Source organism: Chenopodium album, chromosome 25 (genome assembly GCF_948465745.1).
Source record: "Chenopodium album chromosome 25, dcCheAlbu1.1, whole genome shotgun sequence".
Classification (NCBI taxonomy): domain Eukaryota; kingdom Viridiplantae; phylum Streptophyta; class Magnoliopsida; order Caryophyllales; family Amaranthaceae; genus Chenopodium; species Chenopodium album.
The window spans coordinates 25277706-25297705 of NC_137858.1; the positions used below are offsets into that span (position 1 = coordinate 25277706).

At 32.0% G+C, this 20000-nt stretch overlaps 1 long non-coding RNA gene and 1 other non-coding gene across 2 annotated transcripts in view; both read left to right on the forward strand.

Annotated features, from left to right (window-relative positions):
• The window catches only part of LOC145613182 (uncharacterized), an 81989-nt gene that overhangs the window by 56834 nt on the left and 5155 nt on the right, over nucleotides 1-20000 (forward strand). The window lies entirely within an intron of this gene.
• Nucleotides 9884-9955, forward strand: TRNAR-UCU (transfer RNA arginine (anticodon UCU)). Its single transcript has one exon. It is a non-coding gene; the product is annotated as a tRNA-Arg (tRNA).

Genomic DNA, 20000 nt, shown 5'->3' on the forward strand with positions numbered 1-20000 from the left:
GAGTGAAAAAGTGCTTTCGTTGTTGTGGAATACGAAGCCTTCGTATCTTAATGCATGTATTTAATTGATTCGGAGCGATTAGAGCGGGATCCACTTTTTGAGGAATATGAGTCGAAGCAATAACAAGAATATTTCTAGTGGACCCTCTTTCACAATCCCTGGAGAGATAGTTCACGAATAGACCGAGGGATAAGTAATTCGACTCATTCACATCCAGATCATGAATGTTTGGAATCCATATTATGCAAGGAGACATTGCTTTTGCTAATTCGAATTGAAGGGTGATAGAAAATTGGTCTATTTCCGGCATCATATCCGTAGTTAGCGCATTCATCATAGTTAGCAGCTCCAGCTCCGTATCAAGGTCACGATCGATATCGTCACTAGCGTCAATATCGTCACTAGCATCAATATCGTCACTAGCATCAATATAGTCACTAGCATCAATAAGAAAACCTTTAGGCTTGTTATCCAGCAACTTATTCAGAAATACCGTAATAAAAGGAACATAGGAGTTTGTCGCTAGGTATTTGACCAAATAGGATCGTCCAGTTCCTATAGAACCTATCACTAAAATACCTCTAGAGGGGGATAGAACTAAGCGGAGCGAAAAGGGTTTTCTATGAGATGGGAAATGAAAACTATTAGCCCCACACGGGGTTTGTGAATAAGTGATTGTCTGATAATGAGCAAGGAATACTCGTCGTTTTGCTAAACAAGATGTATTGAACTCATAATTCATTAGATACTTTTTATGTATGTCAACTAAGTATCGTAAGTAAATTTCTCCCGGTTGTTCAATCAGTTGATAACCAGAGTCATTCTTTGATAAATGATCACTATGAGTCAGACTCAATAAAATTTTATCAATCCTTTTTTCTGTCGTTAAAGTGGAGAACTGAACCAAGAATTCTCTTTCTTCATCATCAATCGAATCACTGCTTGCGACCCAGGATTCGATTTTATCATCAATCCAATCACCGTTCACCCTTTTTCTTTTTCTTATCAATGAATAGATCTCTTTACTTGTATGACTTAGATGTCTCGTATTTCTCGAAAAAGTGATTCGATTGATGGGATTTGGTATGATACTTATGAGATCGATGATATCGATGAGATTAATATTCAAATCTTTTTTCTTAGAACGTATTGATTTGAACCCATAAGTGGGACCGGGACCACCACCCAATAGCATGTTGTCGCCAGAAGCAGAACCCCGCATTTCTGCTAGGGAATCTCCTAATTGTTCTAAAGCAACCAAAAAGATATTCTTTAACCAGAAGGAATTCGGTTCCGATGTAGGATACCTATCTAGAAGTTTTCGCAACTCAATCATGTATGATGGAATCATCAAAGATTTTACCTTTTCGAACTCTGTCTGTAACTCACTAGAGGCTCGGAAAACAAAGAGAAGATGTGTACGAACGAGATATCCAACAACAAGAAGAAGGAAAAGGATTGAATAGAAGAACTCCCGAACATTTGGCGATGCCAGATATGTCCATATCAATGGTGACTCATTATTTCGATGAATCATTTCTTCGGGCAGAAGAAGATTATGTAAACACTTACTCGAAATCTCACTTATCAGATTCCATTATGGAAGACACAAATTTTTCTGAAGAATTCGCCATGATATACCTGATCCGTGCCTAATATCATGAAGAATAGATAAAAAATTTTGACTGCTACTTAGTATCGGTAATAGGTCTGAAAAAGTATCTAAAAATAGAAAATTTAGATATTTGTACCCTGTCGAAGTAAGGAACCATGGAATATATGTTTGGAATAGATTCCATTTTGAGAGAGTTGAAAAAGCACTATCTCGTCGAAAGGTTCTATACATCTGCCCTTTCTCAACGCATTTCTTTAGACAAAGACTCCGTGTTTTCCTCTTTTCCGATAGTAAATATTTCTCAGAACATGGAGTGTAAATAAAACCCATGTTTGAATTGAAATTGAGATACTGATGCAAGTTCTTCTTTTCTGAATCAGATAGATTCATATCGGAAAGAGGTTGACAATAAGTTCTTTCAAAATGGACTATTTGTCCCTCTGTTAGAGGTGTTCCAGAAATGTCTGCGATCGAGTAAATAGTTCTACGAACTAATAGATCGGATCGAATTGGAAAATCGTTAGGTATAAATATGTTAGATACCTGTGACTCGATTGGTGAAATAGTATCTCTCTCCAAAAAAGCATTTTTTTTTTACCGACACACAAAGAAAATATTTTGTTCTACTGACTTACAATAGAAAATATGATTTCAATAGAAAAAATGGGTTGCCCGGGACTCGAACCCGGAACCAATCGGATGGAGTAGATTATTTCCTTGTTAAAAAAAGAAAAACCCCTCCCCAAACCGTGCTTGCATTTTTCATTGCACACGGCTTTCCCTATGTAAAAATTTCAAACTTAGTTCCCCTCCTAGGGGACTCAAACAAAGTTGAATACTCAATGAATTCAACCCTTACTCCATAAGCATTTCAGTAGAAAAATGAATTTTTTATCTTATCCCCTATTCGTTTAGATAGAATTTCAATTTCATTTAAAAAGTCTCATAATCAATCATTCATCGTTGGACAAATTATGGATACAAATAATATCCAAATACCAAATGCGCCCTCTATAGAATCCCCGTTAGATAGAAGAATCCCTTGGTAAGATCAAAGAAAGAACTTTTTCGTCCTCTGTAAAGAATTCCTCTAAAAATTCTGAACCTAATCTTTTCAAAAAAAGCACGTACAATACTTTTGTGTTTACGAGACAAAGTTCTAGCACAAGAAAATCGAAGTATATACTTTATTCGATACAAACTTTTTTTTCTTGAAGAGCCACTATAATAATGAAAAATAGTTCTACATATACGTCCAAATCGATCAATAATATCAGAATCGGATAAATCGGCCAAGACCGACTTACTAACGGGATGCCCTAATACATTACAAAATTTCGCTTTAGCCAACGATCCAACCAGAGGAATAATTGGAACTGTGGCATCGAATTTCTTAATAATATTCTCTATTAGAAATGCATTTTCGAACATTTGACTCCGTATTACTGAAGAATTGAGTCGCACATTTGAAAGAAAACCCATAAAGTCTAAGGAATGGTTTGATAATCGATTGATATAGAGTCTTTTTGGTTGAGACCACACTAGAAAAATTACATTGCCAGAAATGGATAAGGTAATTTTTCCATTTATGCATCAAAAGAGATGTCCCTTTTGAGGCTAGAATTGATTTTCCTTGATACCTAACATAATGCGGGAAAGGTTCTCTGAAAAGCCATAGGATAACCCAAAATCCTTAGTAAAAACTTTTACTAAATATTTTATTTTTTTGTAGAAAAAAAATTCGTTCAATAAGGGTTCCAAAAGAGGTTGATCATAAATAAGAGGATTGGTTGCGGAGAAAAACAAAACAAGATTCGTATTCGCATACATGGAAATTATATAGGAACAAGAATAATCTTTGATTCCTTTTTTTCAAAAAGGAAATGAATTCCTTTGGAATAATAAGACTATTTAAATTATGAGACTCATAAGAAAAAATCTTACTAAATGTAAAGAAGAGGCATCTTTCAACCAGTAGCGAAGAGTTTGAACCAAGATTTCTAGATGGGCAGGGTAAGTTATTAATATATCTAACACATAATTTAAATGGAAGAATTTGTCCTCTAAAAAAGGAAATATTGAATGAATAGATCGCAAATTATGAGATTTTACTATTTCTTTTTCTTCTTTTTCCCCGCGGGAAGATATTAATAACGGGGAAAATGGAATTTCTACAATGACAGCAAACCCTTCTGTCATCATTTGCGAATACAAATTCGTTTGGTGCTTGTACCCCAAAATATCATTTTGGCTCGAATCATTAGCAGAAAGAATCAAATGATTCTGTTGATACATTCGAGTAATTAAACGTTTTACAATTAGTAAACTATATTTCTTGTCACCCGAATTTTCCAACAAAATCGCTTTATTTAAACTATGATCATATGCAAATGCATAAACATATTCCTGAAAGATAAGTGGATAGAAAAATTTATGTTTCCAAGACTTATCTAGTTGTCTATGTCCTTGGAATTCTTCCATCTCAATTGATCCCGAAAACAAAAGGAAAAATAGCAGGTTTCTTGGGTTATCAAATAATACATAGTGCGATACAGTCAAAACAAGATATTTTATTATGAAATAATAGATACCTCGGAGATGGGTAAATTCATCAACAGATTCTCTATTTTTGTTGCATCCAATTCGGTAAGAATGAAATATTCTCCGAATTTTATATTGATACGACATGCTCTTTTTTCCATTCATTTCCTTTCAAGATCAGTCGTGGTCCTATAAACTCTACCGATGATGTAGACGAATTCGTTGCTTCATCCAAATATGTAAAATATTCTAGCCGCACTTAAAAGCCGAGTACTCTACCATTGAGTTAGCAACCCGAAAAAGAAATAGATATGTTATGTAGATACAATCGAGATAAAAAAAATGGAATGGAATCAAAACTTCGAATTAGGAAGAAATCCGAACAAAGTTTTCGAATCGATTCCGAACATAAAAGCAAACAAATCAGACGACAATCAAAAAATTTCTTAGAGAAAATACATTTCTAGACCAAATATTATTATCCATTTTTTGGATCCAAGTTCTATATTGGAAAAAATCCAACACACCCTTGAATAAAAACCTATTTTTGGGGCCTAAGACCGAAATAAACCATTTCATTTTTTCTACTTATTTTGACTTCAAAATTGAATTATATTTGTTCAATATACTCTTGTCAATATAAATAGAAAAAAATACAAATATTAATATTTTTGAATTTCTTTATTTAATATTATTTTTATTTAATTTAAATATATGATTATGATAAAGATTTTCTTTAATCGAATTATTCGAATATTATAAATAGAAATACGATATATACAATATATAATATATTTGGAAATCCAAGTTGAAAAAGTCAAATATATAATATAAGAAAATTTTTGTGTTGGATTGACACTACATAAGAAATCTACAAGAATAGAAAAAGAAGAAAAAAAGTTCTACCAAACTACAACCGTATTATCTTTGTTTTTTATTTGATTAATTAAACTTCGTTTGATTAAGCCGAAATTCTTTAAAAATGTCCGCCCTCTTTAAAATATCAAAAACAGTTTCTGTCAGTTGAGCACCTTTTTCAAGAAACTCTAGAATAAGAGGAACATTTAAATAAGTTTGACTTTTTATCGGATCATAAAAACCCACTTTCTGCAAATCTCTTCCTTCTCTTCGGCACCGACATCAATTGCAACGATTTGATAGACGGCTCATTGGGATAGATTAGATCAACAACACCCTCCCTTGGAAACGTATAGGAGGTTTTTTCCTCGTACGGCTCGAGAAAAATGATTCAAAGTTAGGTATATATAAATTAGAATGCCCGATCAAATAAGCCCATAAAATCATCAAATGAATTAGACTAATTAAGTCCTTTTCATTTCTTTATTTCCTAAAAAAAAATCATTTGTATACTCATAACTCAAGTAGAATAGCTCAAACGAAAATCTTGCATTTCATTTATTGAGCAGTCTCAAATACCCTTTTGTCTCATTTAGAATCGATTTGAATTCGAAATTCTGATCCAAATCCAAGTGTTATGACAATTAACAATTAAAAAGGTATTTCCTTGTTCCGGAAATCTTTATCTTTTTTTTTTTTAATCATTGGGTTTAGACATTACTTCGTTGATTAGGAATACTTTCAAAAATGGCAGCAACATGCCCTTTTTGTTATTTTGTTCTATCAAAGAATAGAATCATAAGGACGTCAGATTCCCGACGATATATATAATTATCATATTATCGACAAGGTTTTAGCAATTCCAATAAACAATTTACCTTTGGGATTAGAAACTTTTTTTTATCCTTTCGATTTTTCTGTCAAAGATATACTTACGAAGTTGGTCCGGCTTATTGATTGACACTAACCCTAGACCCTTCTCTTTTCCCTTGAGAAATAGCTCAATACTTTATTCCTCGAGCTCCATCATGTACTAGTTTCATTCCACCCCGACAAAAAAGACAATGCAGGTTCGAGTGGAACAGAACAAAGGATGTCGAGTCAAGAGCATCCTTTATTAGAGAATGATGGATACTAAGAATCCACAACGGATCATGTCCTTCAAGTCGCACGTTGCTTTCTACCACATCGTTTCAAACGAAGTTTTACAATAACATTCTTCAAATTTGGAACCGGTATGCGGTTAATTCAATTATGAAATCATGAATAGTCATTGGTTTAGTCAGAACAGCCAATACATGGGTATGGAATATATCTTAAGTTATTATAAGATATTTTAAGTAATGGAATGCTTCTTTTTTTACAATAAAATAAAGGAACTATCCCTAAGAAATACAAATCCATGTTTCTTTTTGAGCTCGACCGTTATTAATAAATGAAGAATCAAAAAATAAATCAAAATTTAATAATAGGTTGGAAAATCAACTTTCTTTGCCGGGATGAATAAAAAAAGAACTACCCTCTTTCTATATTATATAGAAATACATTGGGGATGTATATATGCTTAAGGGCAATCTTTTTTTGGAATTCAAATCAGTGTATGTAATCTATAAACCCATCTTGCCTAAATCTCCAACGAATTCACTTGTATCCGTGTGTCATTTGAACACTTAACTTCCTTTCATTTGATGAAATGGGAAAAAAAATAATTCATTTTTATTAAAATCAATCATTAATAGAAGGAATCCAATTCTCTCCACTATTAAACTTTAGAAACCGAAAAATGCAATCTTAAATTACATATGCTCTGGCTCTGGGACGGAAGGATTCGAACCTCCAAATAGCGGGACCAAAACCCGATGCCTTACCACTTGGCCACGCCCCACTTATATTTCTATTCTACACTACTAAACACTAATATTGTTATTAATTGTTCGTCAATTCCAGCCCAAATAGCTAAAAAATCGATTCGATTCCGTTGTTAGTATTTTGATACGTGTACGTATCGAATTCAAATGAATTTATTGATCATTACATAGAATTCCATTAAGATATTGTATGAAAGTAGAATTTCTTCTATTCACGACAGAGAGTAGAAGGTTTTTTGATTGAGTGAGTAAGTTCAAAAAAAAAGAAGGCCCTTTTTCTTCATTTTGTCTTTCTATCAATAACTCAATCAAAATGTAATAAAAAAAATGTTTGTTATGCTTAATATCTTTAGTTTGATCTGTCTTAATTCTGCCCTTTATTCGAGTAGTTTTTTATTCGCCAAATTACCTGAGGCTTACGCTTTTTTGAGTCCAATCGTAGATTTTATGCCAGTTATACCTTTACTTTTTTTTCTATTAGCCTTTGTTTGGCAAGCTGCTGTAAGTTTTCGATGAGCTCTTTCATCGTGTCCTAGAACAATAACAATGAATTATTTTTTCGAGAAAAATGATTCTAATATTCTAATACTAAATAATTGATAAAATCGGATAAGTCTTGCCATATGAACTCTTGATTAAAACGTTCAAATTTTTGCATCGACACAATCCATATTGCTTCGTTTTCTGATTATAACTCTTTTTCGTAAATGAAAAAGTTTGATCCTCCATAAGATCAACAAGTAGGTATAAGAAAACTATGGATAAGTAAGATAATACTAACTTCATTTTTTTATTGATTTTTTACAATTACAAAAATTGTTTTCGATTTTTAAAAACTTTTTCGGGTTTAGACGTCAAATCAAATTCAAATTAATTATGGGATATATGGTATAAAAATAGAGAATCTATTCTCTTTTTACAAAAAAAAAGGACCTTGGAGATTGTGTAATGCTTACTCTAAAACTCTTTGTTTACACAGTAGTAATATTCTTTGTTTCTCTCTTCATTTTCGGATTCCTATCTAATGATCCGGGACGTAATCCTGGACGCGAAGAATAAAAGGGGTTCTTTTCTTTATTTTCATCTATTTTTATAGAATTCTATTCTATATAGACGAAATTGATTTTCTAATTAAAACTTATTAGAATGCTATCCTAGATTTGTCATTTTTTTCGTTATATTTTGAAAAAAAAATCCAAAAAGATTTAAGAACTTTAAAACAGAAATCAAATAGTAAGATTCCACTATCAAAGGAAACGGAAAGAGAGGGATTCGAACCCTCGATAAGAATGACTCGTACAACGGATTAGCAATCCGACGCTTTCGTCCACTCAGCCATCTCTCCCCGTTAAAAAGAAAAAAGGAATTGTCAAATATTAAAAAAATAATTTAGCAAAATTCGAAATAGAATCTATATAACAATACGGTTTATATAACTATATATAATATATACAAAATATACAAGTTGTATTGTGTAATACAACATTAAGTACGAGTTTTTTTTTTAATTCCAACCCGTTCGATAAAGTAAGAAAGATTCGAAGGATTCATTAAAAGATTCAATTTCAAATCTATTTTCTATTAAAATAAAAAATAATAGAATATATACAAACAAAAAGACTGAATATCAATAGACAATAGAGAATATTCAAATATAGAAAGAAAAGATAAAAAGAAAGACTTCTTCACCCGAAAGGGCCTTTTTGATTCCCACGGCCTGGCCTAATCCGTCCCTCGCCAGGCCTTTTTTTGTTTTAACGGATTCATAGGATCTAGACTAAAAAAAACTATTTATTGGATTTTGATAATGATAAAAAAAAATGCTTATTATGAAAACAAAAGCACAATAATAAAATAGACCCAACACGCTATTTATTATTATCTTTTCGTCCCCATTTATTCTATCTATTTCTTCTATTTTTTAGTTATTCAACTATCTTTTCATAATCTCATCAAATCCTCCAACAAAAATGCCAATACTCCAAATTTCATGATTCTTTTATAATCCTGTCTTGATTACGTCTAATTTGAATGTTCGACAAAAGTTGTATTTGGATACAATAATCCAACTGTAGCGGGTATAGTTTAGTGGTAAAAGTGTGATTCGTTTCATATAACCCTTTAATAGTTAAGGGGTCTGCCGGTTTGATTAATATTCCGATCAAAAACTTTATTTCTTAAAAGGAATTAATCCTTTCCCTCTCAATGAAAAGTTTGAGGAAAATTATACATTCTCGTAATTTGTATCCAAAAGTCAATTAAAAGTGGAATTTTGGGATTATGAAATTACGAAACAGAAAATTGTATTTAAATTGAAATGGATCAATACTTCCAATCGAATCAGTATAAGTAAAAGATCCATGGATGAAGATAAAAAAGGGTTTCTAATCGTAACTAAATCTTCTATTTTTTTCTAGAGAGAAGCAAAATAGCTATTAAATGATGACTTTAGTTTACTAGAGGCTTCAATCAACATATTTCTTTTTGTTTTAGCTCGGCAGAAACAAAATACTTTTCCTTAGGATTCTCTCAACTAAAAATAGAGAACGAAGTAACTAGAAAGATTGTTAGAATCGCTTTTTCTAGAGGGATCATCTAGAAAGTAAGTTGTTCTGAATTAAATGCATTCATACAAAAAGCTGACATAGATGTTATGGGTGAAATGAATTCTCTTTTGTTTTGTAATTTCGTTCCCACCTTAATTTAAACTTCATATTTGGGAATTCTCCATTTTCCATAAAGGAGCCGAATGAAACCAAAGTTTCATGTTCGGTTTTGAATTAGAGACGTTAAAAAGAAGAAATCAACGTCGACTATAACCCCTAGCCTTCCAAGCTAACGATGCGGGTTCGATTCCCGCTACCCACTCTATTATGTATTCATTAATGCATCATTGAGTTGAATACACAATTCAAAAAAATTGTCTCATCTCACATATGTTTTTTCAAAACAAAAAATAAGTTTTAATAAAATAAAAAATGCTAAAAAATAGGAATCAAAAGCGTCCATGGTCTAATGGATAGGACATAGGTCTTCTAAACCTTTGGTATAGGTTCAAATCCTATTGGACGCAATATATTTCCATATATTTTTTCTATATCCATGTGAAAAACGACATTTTTTTTTAATAAAAAAAGAATAAAAAAACGAAGAGAGATCGATTTCTTTATGCTTGTTCCTGAAATAGAAAACGTTTATTTGTTCTTGAATAGCTTCCTTTAAAAGGGCCTCTGCTTCCTCAGTAAATGTCTTGGTAGAAGATATGATTTCTTGCAACTCCGGTTTATTCGTTTTTACATAAGTACGTAATTCGACAAGATATTTCCTTACTTGCTCAAGTTCTAATGAATCAAGATAACCGTTCGTGCCGGTATAGATAGTCATTACCTGCTCTTCGACCGTGAGAGGGGCGGATTGGGGCTGTTTGAGCAATTCACGTAATCGTTGCCCCCTTACCAACTGATTCTGAGTAGCTTTATCAAGATCAGAAGCAAATTGTGCAAAAGCTTCTAATTCGGCAAATTGCGCCATTTCCAATTTTAATTTACCAGCTACTTTTTCATGGCTTTAATTTGAGCGGCGGATCCTACCCGAGAAACAGAAATACCCACATTAATAGCCGGCCTGATTCCAACATTGAATAGATCAGCGGATAAAAATATTTGTCCATCTGTAATCGAAATTACATTAGTAGGAATATTAGCTAAAACATCTCCTGATTGGGTCTCGACTATTGGTAAAGCAGTCATACTTCCTTCACTTAAACGAGAACTTGATTTAGCGGCTCTTTCCAAAAGTTGTGAATGCAAATAAAAAACATCTCCTGGATAAGCTTCACGCCCAGGCGGCCTTCGTAATAGAAGCGACATTTGTCGAAAAAGCTTGTGCTTGTTTGGAAAGATCATCATAAATGATTAAAGTGTGTCGTTCACGGTACATAAAATATTCCGCTAGCGCCGCTCCGGTAAAAGGAGCAAGGTACTGTAATGTAGCGGGGGAATCCGCTGTTTTGGCTACCACAATAGTGTACTCCATTGCCCCCCTTTCCTGAAAGTTAGTAACTACCTGCGCGACAGAAGATGCTTTTTGTCCAATAGCTACATAAACACATATTACATTTTGTCCTTGTTGGTTGAGAATCGTATCTGTGGCTACTGCTGTTTTACCAGTTTGTCTGTCTCCGATAATTAATTCTCGATGACCACGTTCTACAGGGATCATTGAATCAATAGCAATAAGCCCGGTTTGAAGAGGCTCATATACGGAACGTCTCGAAATAATACCGGGAGCGGGAGATTCAATTAACCGAGATTCAGAAGCTGCAATTTCTCCCCGACCATCAATAGGTTTAGCTAGAGCATTTATAACACGACCCAAATAAGCCTCACTCATGGGTATCTGAGCAATTCTTCCGGTTGCTTTTACAGAACTTCCTTCTTGTATCATCAAACCGTCACCCATTAATACAACACCAACATTATTTGATTCCAAATTCAGAGCAATACCTATTGTCCTCTCTTCAAATTCTACTAACTCCCCTGCCATTACTTCATCAAGACCATGAATACGAGCAATGCCGTCACCCACTTGAAGTACGGTGCCGGTATTTACAACGTTTACTTCTCGATTATATCCTTCAATACGTTCACGGATAATTTTTCTAATTTCGTCTGCTCGAATGGTTGCCATGAGTCTTTCTTAATTCGTTTTTCTTTTGGAAACAAAAAAATAATACCTACATACAATTAACTAGAAGGACTAATCAGTTATTTTGTTCATCGCACCAAACATGCCAATATTAGCATTGATGGTCCGTAAATGTAACTCATTGTTCAAAGAACTATTCAGAGTCCCTAGAGCTCATTGTAAGGCTTGTTGAAAAACCCGTTGTCGGACTTGATTAATCGCTTTTTGTTGTTCAAACTGAATGGTTTCGTTTTTATAATTTTCGAATTGTTCTAAAGTTTTATAAGTTGAATTAATCAAATTCATTTTTTCGCGTTCTATTTCAGAATATCCATTCACTTGAAACTGATCCGCGTCTATTTCGACTTTCTTTAAGCGAGCCCTGGCTTTTTCCAACTGTTCAATGGCCTTTCCGCGTAGTTCGTCTGAATTTCGAATAGTATTCAAGATCCTCTGTTTTCGATTATCTAATAAATCACTTAATGAAAGTGGATTATCTTTCCATTCATTTCAAAACATTCATGACCCCTTCCCGAACCAAACTTGAATCTTTCAATTCATTTGGCTCTCACGCTCAATTACTTCAATTATTTATGGAAAATTTCCATATCTTTTTTGACTGTAATGAACCTATCCTCCCTTCTCTGTTCATATGCAAAAAAAAAAACCGATAATTAATCAAGACTAGAAAATTCGGAGGACTCTTCTGACCCAAACAAAATAGAAAAATAGATAAGTCATCAAAGTTGTTTTTTTTATTCAAATCCAAAAATTTGTGTTACTTTATATGTAGGTCATCGACTTGGCCTTTGGCATTTATTTCCTTAATAGTAATAAAAAAGCATAAACGTTTTTTCAATAACAAGAGATTAAGGGATTCAAATCATTTTATCGACATGAGTGTTCTATATCGAAAGATTTCTAACTATTTTTCTTTATTTAATTGAAAAAAAGTCTCGGTATTCGGTATATTAAGTATTAACAGAGTGGTAGAAAGAATACCCTGCTGTATCTGGACTTCAAACAATTTAAGTTTTAACCATGTTATGGTAATGATCCCACATTATTATTATTGGTTGATAGAGAATCAAAGTATAGTTACTAACAAATCCCGAAATGCTATAGTTCTTACATTTCTTTATTTATTATTGATTTCAGAAGTCATTCGTGAAATCATGCAACTTTCGCCCTGATTATAAAGAAAAAGCGGTAGAGTTACAGTTGGTTGAATCCAACCTATTCTTGAAATAAACAACCCGCACACACTCCCTTTCCAAAAAAGATCAATACACCAAGCACTACACTGAGATTTATTAGATTTGTTGCTAAAATATCGGTATTAAACCCGAAACTCCCGGCGGATGGCTAGTGACCCAAGAAAACGAAAGAATCGGTTACAATTTTCATATGATCTCCTCTTATAGATAAACTAGAAAATCGTTGTATTTTTTAACTTTTTTACTACTTCTAAATTCGAAATGCATTTTTTTTGAATTGAGATTCCCAATAAAAAGAATACTTAACTTATTGGAATAGAATTCCTAATTAGGTACTCGGTTTCATGTGAATTGCGAAATACTCCTTTTGTTGCAACAATTCTTCCTCGAACTAAGAAGGGGAAGGAAGGAAGAAAGCGAGTGGGTAACACGAATTCTTCATCCTCAAATGAAGTCCTTCCCGCGTATTATTTTCTCAACGAATAAGTAATTCTGTAGGAGCAATTTTTCACTATAAATGTGAAAAAGCATCCTCCGAGTTCAAGACTAGAAAAGCAATACGTATTTCTTATATTTCTTTTTCTTTTCTCGAATTAAACAAAAGGATTCGCAAATAAAAGTGCTAATGCTACAACCAATCCATAAATTGTTAAAGCTTCCATAAAAGCTAAACTAAGTAATAAAGTACCCCGTATTTTTCCTTCTGCTTCGGGCTGTCTGGCAATACCTTCTACAGCTTGTCCCGCGGCAGTACCTTGACCAACTCAAGGTCCAATAGAAGCAAGCCCTACAGCCAATCCAGCAGCAATAACGAAAGCGGCAGAAATCAGTGGATTCATGATAAGTTCCTCACAGACAAAAAAAATAAATGGTTAATGATACAATCAACCAATGCATTATGACTTAATTATTCCATTGCTAATATTAATCCAGTCGAAATAACTAACAATGCCAAATTGAAAATGGAAATAAGAATATTATTAAACCATTAGATCATTAGAAAGACTTCATCTTTTTTAGTTCCTACTTGGTGAGTCTTTCTGAATCAAAAGAACTTGCGTTTTTCTATTCCCTTTTTCGAATCATTAATCGTTTTTCGATCTTTTTCTTTATTTTGTCTGTTTATTCATTCAATTCGCAGTCATAAACGAACCTGAAAGACTTCGTCGGTTGGTATCTCTATCGAAATTCAAGTAAGAAAAATTAACTATCGGTTCATATATAACTTGGCAATATCTAATATAAAATATACATGGATTTCTTACATAACGTAAACCGCTCTATTTTTGAGTCAATCGGATACCGCTAGACTGTATGTATTTGTATATTTCTATGCTCGAAATAAAATAGATTATCTTGATAGAACCTCTTAATCAAATATCTTGATAGAGTATCTTGAGCCACACATATATATTACCTTACTTGGATTTAAACTAAGATAGACTCTTCCTAAGACGAATCAATGATGACCTTCCAGGGATTCGCCTATATAAGTTGCGGCTAAAGTTGCAAAAATAAGAGTCTGAATACCACTTGTAAATAATCCAAGAAACATGACAGGTATAGGAACCACTAAAGGTACTAAAGAAACAAGAACAACAACTACTAATTCATCGGCTAATATATTTTCGAAAAGTCGAAAACTAAGTGATAGAGGTTTTGTGAAATCTTCTAAGATGTTAATGGGCAAAAGAATTGGAGTTGGTTGAATGTATTTACCAAAATAACCTAATCCTTTTTTTGTAAGACCCGCATAGAAATAGGCGACTGCCGTGAGTAAAGCTAAAGCAGCAGTAGTATTTATATCATTTGTGGGTGCAACTAACTCCCCGTGAGGTAGCTGTATGATTTTCCAAGGTAAAAGAGCCCCTGACCAATTAGAAACAAAAATAAATAGAAACATAGTCCCAATAAAGGAACAATTATGGGGTTCAACCATAGATAATCTTTGTGGGGAAACCATCGAAAAGGAAATATGAGTTAAAATCTTCACCCCAGAACGAAATTCCCCAATAATACCTACTATTTCATTGACGAATAAAGTTATCAAATGGAGTATAATTACTGCGGAAACCATCGAAAAGGAAATATGAGTTAAAATCTGCTCTAAAGTCGATAATATCATATAGAATATATAAATAAAAAAATCCTTCAATTACAAATTATGAAACGGAAATTAAGAAAAAAATTTATTTCATTTTCATTATTTATTTTCGGTTATAGGACTTTTGAAATTTTGTCAGAATTTGTAAGATGGCATGCCGCCACTCGGACTCGAACCGAGATGCTCTCGCACTGCTTCCTAAGAGCAGCGTGTCTACCGATTTCACCATAGCGGCTTGTTTGAAATCATAATAACCCGTTTTTAGTCAATCGTCGAGATTAATTCAATCCAACATTTTTTTCGAACCAGTTCGGTTTGCAAATTCTTTTTTATTCACAAATTGAAATGGTTCATATTCATAGTAATAATTATATATTATTTAAGGTTTTTTTTTTTATTTTTCGTGAATTTTTTTTTCATAAGAGTGCTTTAATCTGTCAATGGACTCTCATGTAGTTTCTGTTTTCATGAACTGAAACCTCTCTAACTAGAAAATTCTTCCTTTCATTCCAGGATAGACCTCAACAAAGTTCTTTCTGATTTTCTTTTCAGTTAGTAATGAGATTAATTCCATTTTTTAGCGGATTTCAAAAATAACAAATACATAGACCCTTGGACTTTCTTTTCAGTAAATGGATAGTTTTTTATCCAAAAAAAGCAATTAATTGGTAGAATTTTTCTTCTTAAGTATTAAACTGAATCATATAAAAAAGTTTTGATCCCTATGGAAACGTATTAAAAAAAATTTGCGTCTACAAAAACGAAAGGATTTTTTGATTGATTTAAACTGGACGAATATATAATAAAGCAATTTCAAGAAATATTCCTTCTGTAAGTTAACGTTTAACCGTTTTTGATTTGCCCTTTTTTTATAAAATCTACAAATTCTATAAGTCGAGAAAACTTTTCATTTTTTTGACAAAAAAAAAGGTTGATTGGGAAAAAAATCCCCATCATTTATCTTTTAAATAATAAACTAAAATAAAAAAAGAAGTTGATGAACTCTTCGATATATAGATTATATATCGATAATTTTTCAACAAAAAACATAAAGTACTATGTTAGTGTTGTCATAAGATTTCTTATTCTCCATATCATAAGAAAAAGTTACAAAATTTTCTAGTTCAAAAAAATAGTAATTTATAACTACAAACCTCCCTAAATCCTTTATTTTCGATTTTTTTATTCTAAACAAAAAATTGAATTATTTCGAATTTGTTATACCATATACCATTTTTTTTTAGTCAGGTTGATTTCGATTATTCCAATGTTTGATTACTTATTTTTCGTACAAAAAAACTTTTCGAATTCCCGTTAGAAATTCATATTGCTAACGAAAAGGCTCTTAATGCCGCCCAATACCCCCCTTTTTTCCAAAGATTTTTACGAATACGCTTTTTGTAAATCGAAGTACATTTTTTTGGAACTGCCATTTAAAATTGAAAAAATTCATTATTTAGTGTTATAGTTGGATGTGAAAGACATCTATTGTTCAAATGAATCCGTATTTTCTATTAATTATCTATGTATTTAGATTCTAGGTGATATCTTTTTTTTAATAAAAAAATTGAAAAGGATAACTATAAATAGAAACTAGAAATAAATTTTCTATATTTCGATAGAACTAATCGAAAATATTTGATTAGGAGAAATGAAAAATTCTCCTGCCTAGAATGTCCATAAAAAAATTCGTATGAAATCGAGTAAGATTAATTAAAATTTAATATTAATAATTTAATAATGAATACTAATTTTGAGTTATATCCCTGTTTATTTTTCATGTGTTGGATTCAATTTCGATGTACGTGATAAATCACATTCAAAATTTGATGCACCCCTATCTTAATTGAAAAACTTTTATTTATTTCTTTGCAAAGTGAAATGATCCCAATAAATGAATTTGTTTAGTCGAATTTGGATGTTTTAAATATATATTTGAAATAAATTAAATGGAAATAAAAGGGAAATTTTTTTTAGTTTCCTACTTCATAGGCTTCAAAAAGTTATGTTTATTGATTGACTTCTTTCAAAAGAGACAAGAGCCAGTGAATTGTAAACAAAATAATTTAAATTCATTAAATACAAAAATTTTCTATTCTAGTATATTATGGAACATATATACCAATATGCATGGATTATACCTTTTCTTCCACTTCTAGTTCCTTTGTTAATAGGATCTGGACTTTTCTTTTTTCCGATGGCAACAAAAAATCTTCGACGTATATGGGCTTTTTCGAGTATTTTGTTATTAAGTATAGTTATGCTTTTTTCCATGAAGCTGGCTATTCAACAAATAAATAATAATTCTATTTATCAATATTTATGGTCTTGGACGATTAATAATGATTTTTCTTTAGAATTTGGCTACTTAATAGATCCACTTACTTCTATTATGTCAATGTTAATAACTACTGTTGCAATTCTGGTTCTTATTTATAGTCATAATTATATGTCTCATGATCAAGGATATTTGAGATTTTTTGCGTATATGAGTTTTTTCAATACTTCTATGATGGGATTAGTTACTAGTTCGAATTTAATCCAAATTTATATTTTTTGGGAATTAGTTGGAATGTGCTCATATCTATTAATAGGTTTTTGGTTCACACGACCTATTGCCGCAAATGCTTGTCAAAAAGCGTTTGTGACTAATCGTGTAAGAGATTTTGGCTTATTATTAGGAATTTTAGGTTTTTATTGGATAACAGGCAGTTTCGAGTTTCGAGATTTGTTTGAAATATTTAAAAATTTAATTAATACTAACGAAGTGAATTCCTTATTTTGTATTTTATGTGCTTTCTTGTTATTTGCCGGTGCAGTTGCTAAATCGGCCCAATTTCCCCTTCATGTATGGTTACCTGATGCTATGGAGGGGCCTACGCCTATTTCAGCTCTCATCCATGCTGCTACCATGGTCGCCGCGGGAATTTTTTTAGTTGCTCAACTGCTGCCTCTTTTCCTAATTCTACCTTCCATAATGTATGGAATTTCTTTTATAGGTATAATAACAGTACTACTAGGAGGAACCTTAGCTCTTGCTCAAAAAGATATTAAGATAAGTTTAGCTTATTCTACAATGTCTCAATTGGGTTATATGATGTTAGCTCTAGGTATGGGTTCTTATCGAGCTACTTTATTTCATTTGATTACTCATGCTTATTCAAAAGCATTATTGTTTGGAGGATCTGGATCTCTTATTCATTCAATGGAAACTGTTGTTGGATATTCTCCGAATAAAAGTCAGAATATGGTTCTTATGGGGGGTTTAACAAAACATGTACCAATTACAAAAACCTCTTTTTTAATAGCTACACTTTCGCTTTGTGGTATTCCTCCTCTTGCTTGTTTTTGGTCCAAAGACAAAATTCTTAATGATAGTTGGATATATTCACCAATTTTTTCAATAATAGCTTATTTCACAGCCGGATTAACCGCTTTTTATATGTTTCGAATCTATTTACTTACGTTTGAAGGGCATTTAAACGCTTTTTTAAAAAATTATAGTGGAAAAAAAGCAGTTCTTTTTATTCAATATCTTTATGGGGTCAAGAAGGATTGAAAAGAATTAATCAAAAATTTCTTTTATTAACCTTATTAACAATGAATAAGAAGGAAAGGGTTTCTTTTTTCGAAAAAACCATTTCAAAATCAAATTAATGGAAATTTAAGAAAAATGCTTCGATCTTTTATTACTATTATTTATTTTGACAATAAGAATATTTCTGCCTATCCTCATGAATCGGATAATACTATGTTATTTCCTCTGATTTTATTGATTCTGTTTACTTTCTTCATTGGAATCATAGGAATTCCATTCAATCAAGAAGGAATAGCTTTGGATATATTAACAAAATGGTTAACCTCATCTATGAATCTTTTAGATTCAAATTTCGAAAATTCTGTTGACTGGTATGAATTTTTGATAAATGCAACTTTGTCTGTTAGTATAGCTTTTTTTGGAATATTTATAGCCTTTTTGTTTTATAAACCCGCTTATTCATCGTTAAAAACTTTTGACTTAATTAATTTATTTGATAAAAGAGGGCAAAAAAGAATTTTTGGGGACAAGCTAATAAATATTATATATAATTGGTCTGCTAACCGTGGTTATATCGATGCTTTTTACGAAAATTTTTTAATTAAGGGTGTAAGAGGTTTGGCTAAACTAGTTTCATTTTTTGATAGACAAATAATTGATGGAATTCCGAATGGTTTTGGTGTTACAAGCTTTTTTGTAGGTGAGGGTATCAAATATGTAGGGGGCGGGCGAATCTCCTCTTATCTTTTTTGGTATTTTTTTAATGTATCAATTTTATTTCTTTTTTTTGCAAATATTCCATTTTATTTTTCGTTTTATCATTGCATAATCTAGTTTTTTTATCGAGTACATCTATATAAAAAAGTCCTTTGTCTAGAACTGTAATTCGATTAGCAAATTCATTGCTTAAGCTGTTTTTTTTTGTTCGTTCGTATAAATACAATAATTGTATAGTTCATCATCATATAAGAATTTTTCTGTTGTAGCCAAAGAAATCTTTCTTTTTATCATTTCCCAGAAAATTGATAAACTAGGTGGATATGTAAAAGAAATTCTTTGTTTTCCATCATTTTGACATGTATAAAAAAAATATTGTGACATTTCATTTCTTACCGCATTTTCAAACCGATTGCTTTTTATATATCGTGTTGGACGATTCCAACGTTTATAGTCGAAAAGAAGAAAAAGAAGGGGTTTTTGAAACCATAATAGGTTTTTCCTTTCTTCTTTAAGTATTTCGAACTTCGAAATATCTTGATTCCCAGAATAAGAAGTTGGGTTATTTTTATAGCATGCTTCTTTTAAGTGCAAGTGAAATTCATCCTTTGTTTTATCCTTTCCATTCACTCGGATCTTTCCCATTTCATCCATTTTGATTTTGTCCGGATCCTTCTTTTCTTCCGAAAAAAGGGAAGGAGAAGGATCTTCTTCGGTGAATCCCTCTTCTTCCTGTTTAGTCTCCTTCGTTTCGGAAGTTTTTTCTATTTCTACATCTGTTTCTTCCTCACTTTCTTTCGTTTCTGGAGTCTCGTTCAGTTTCTTAGTAAAAATAGGTGACGGCATTCTGCCTAAA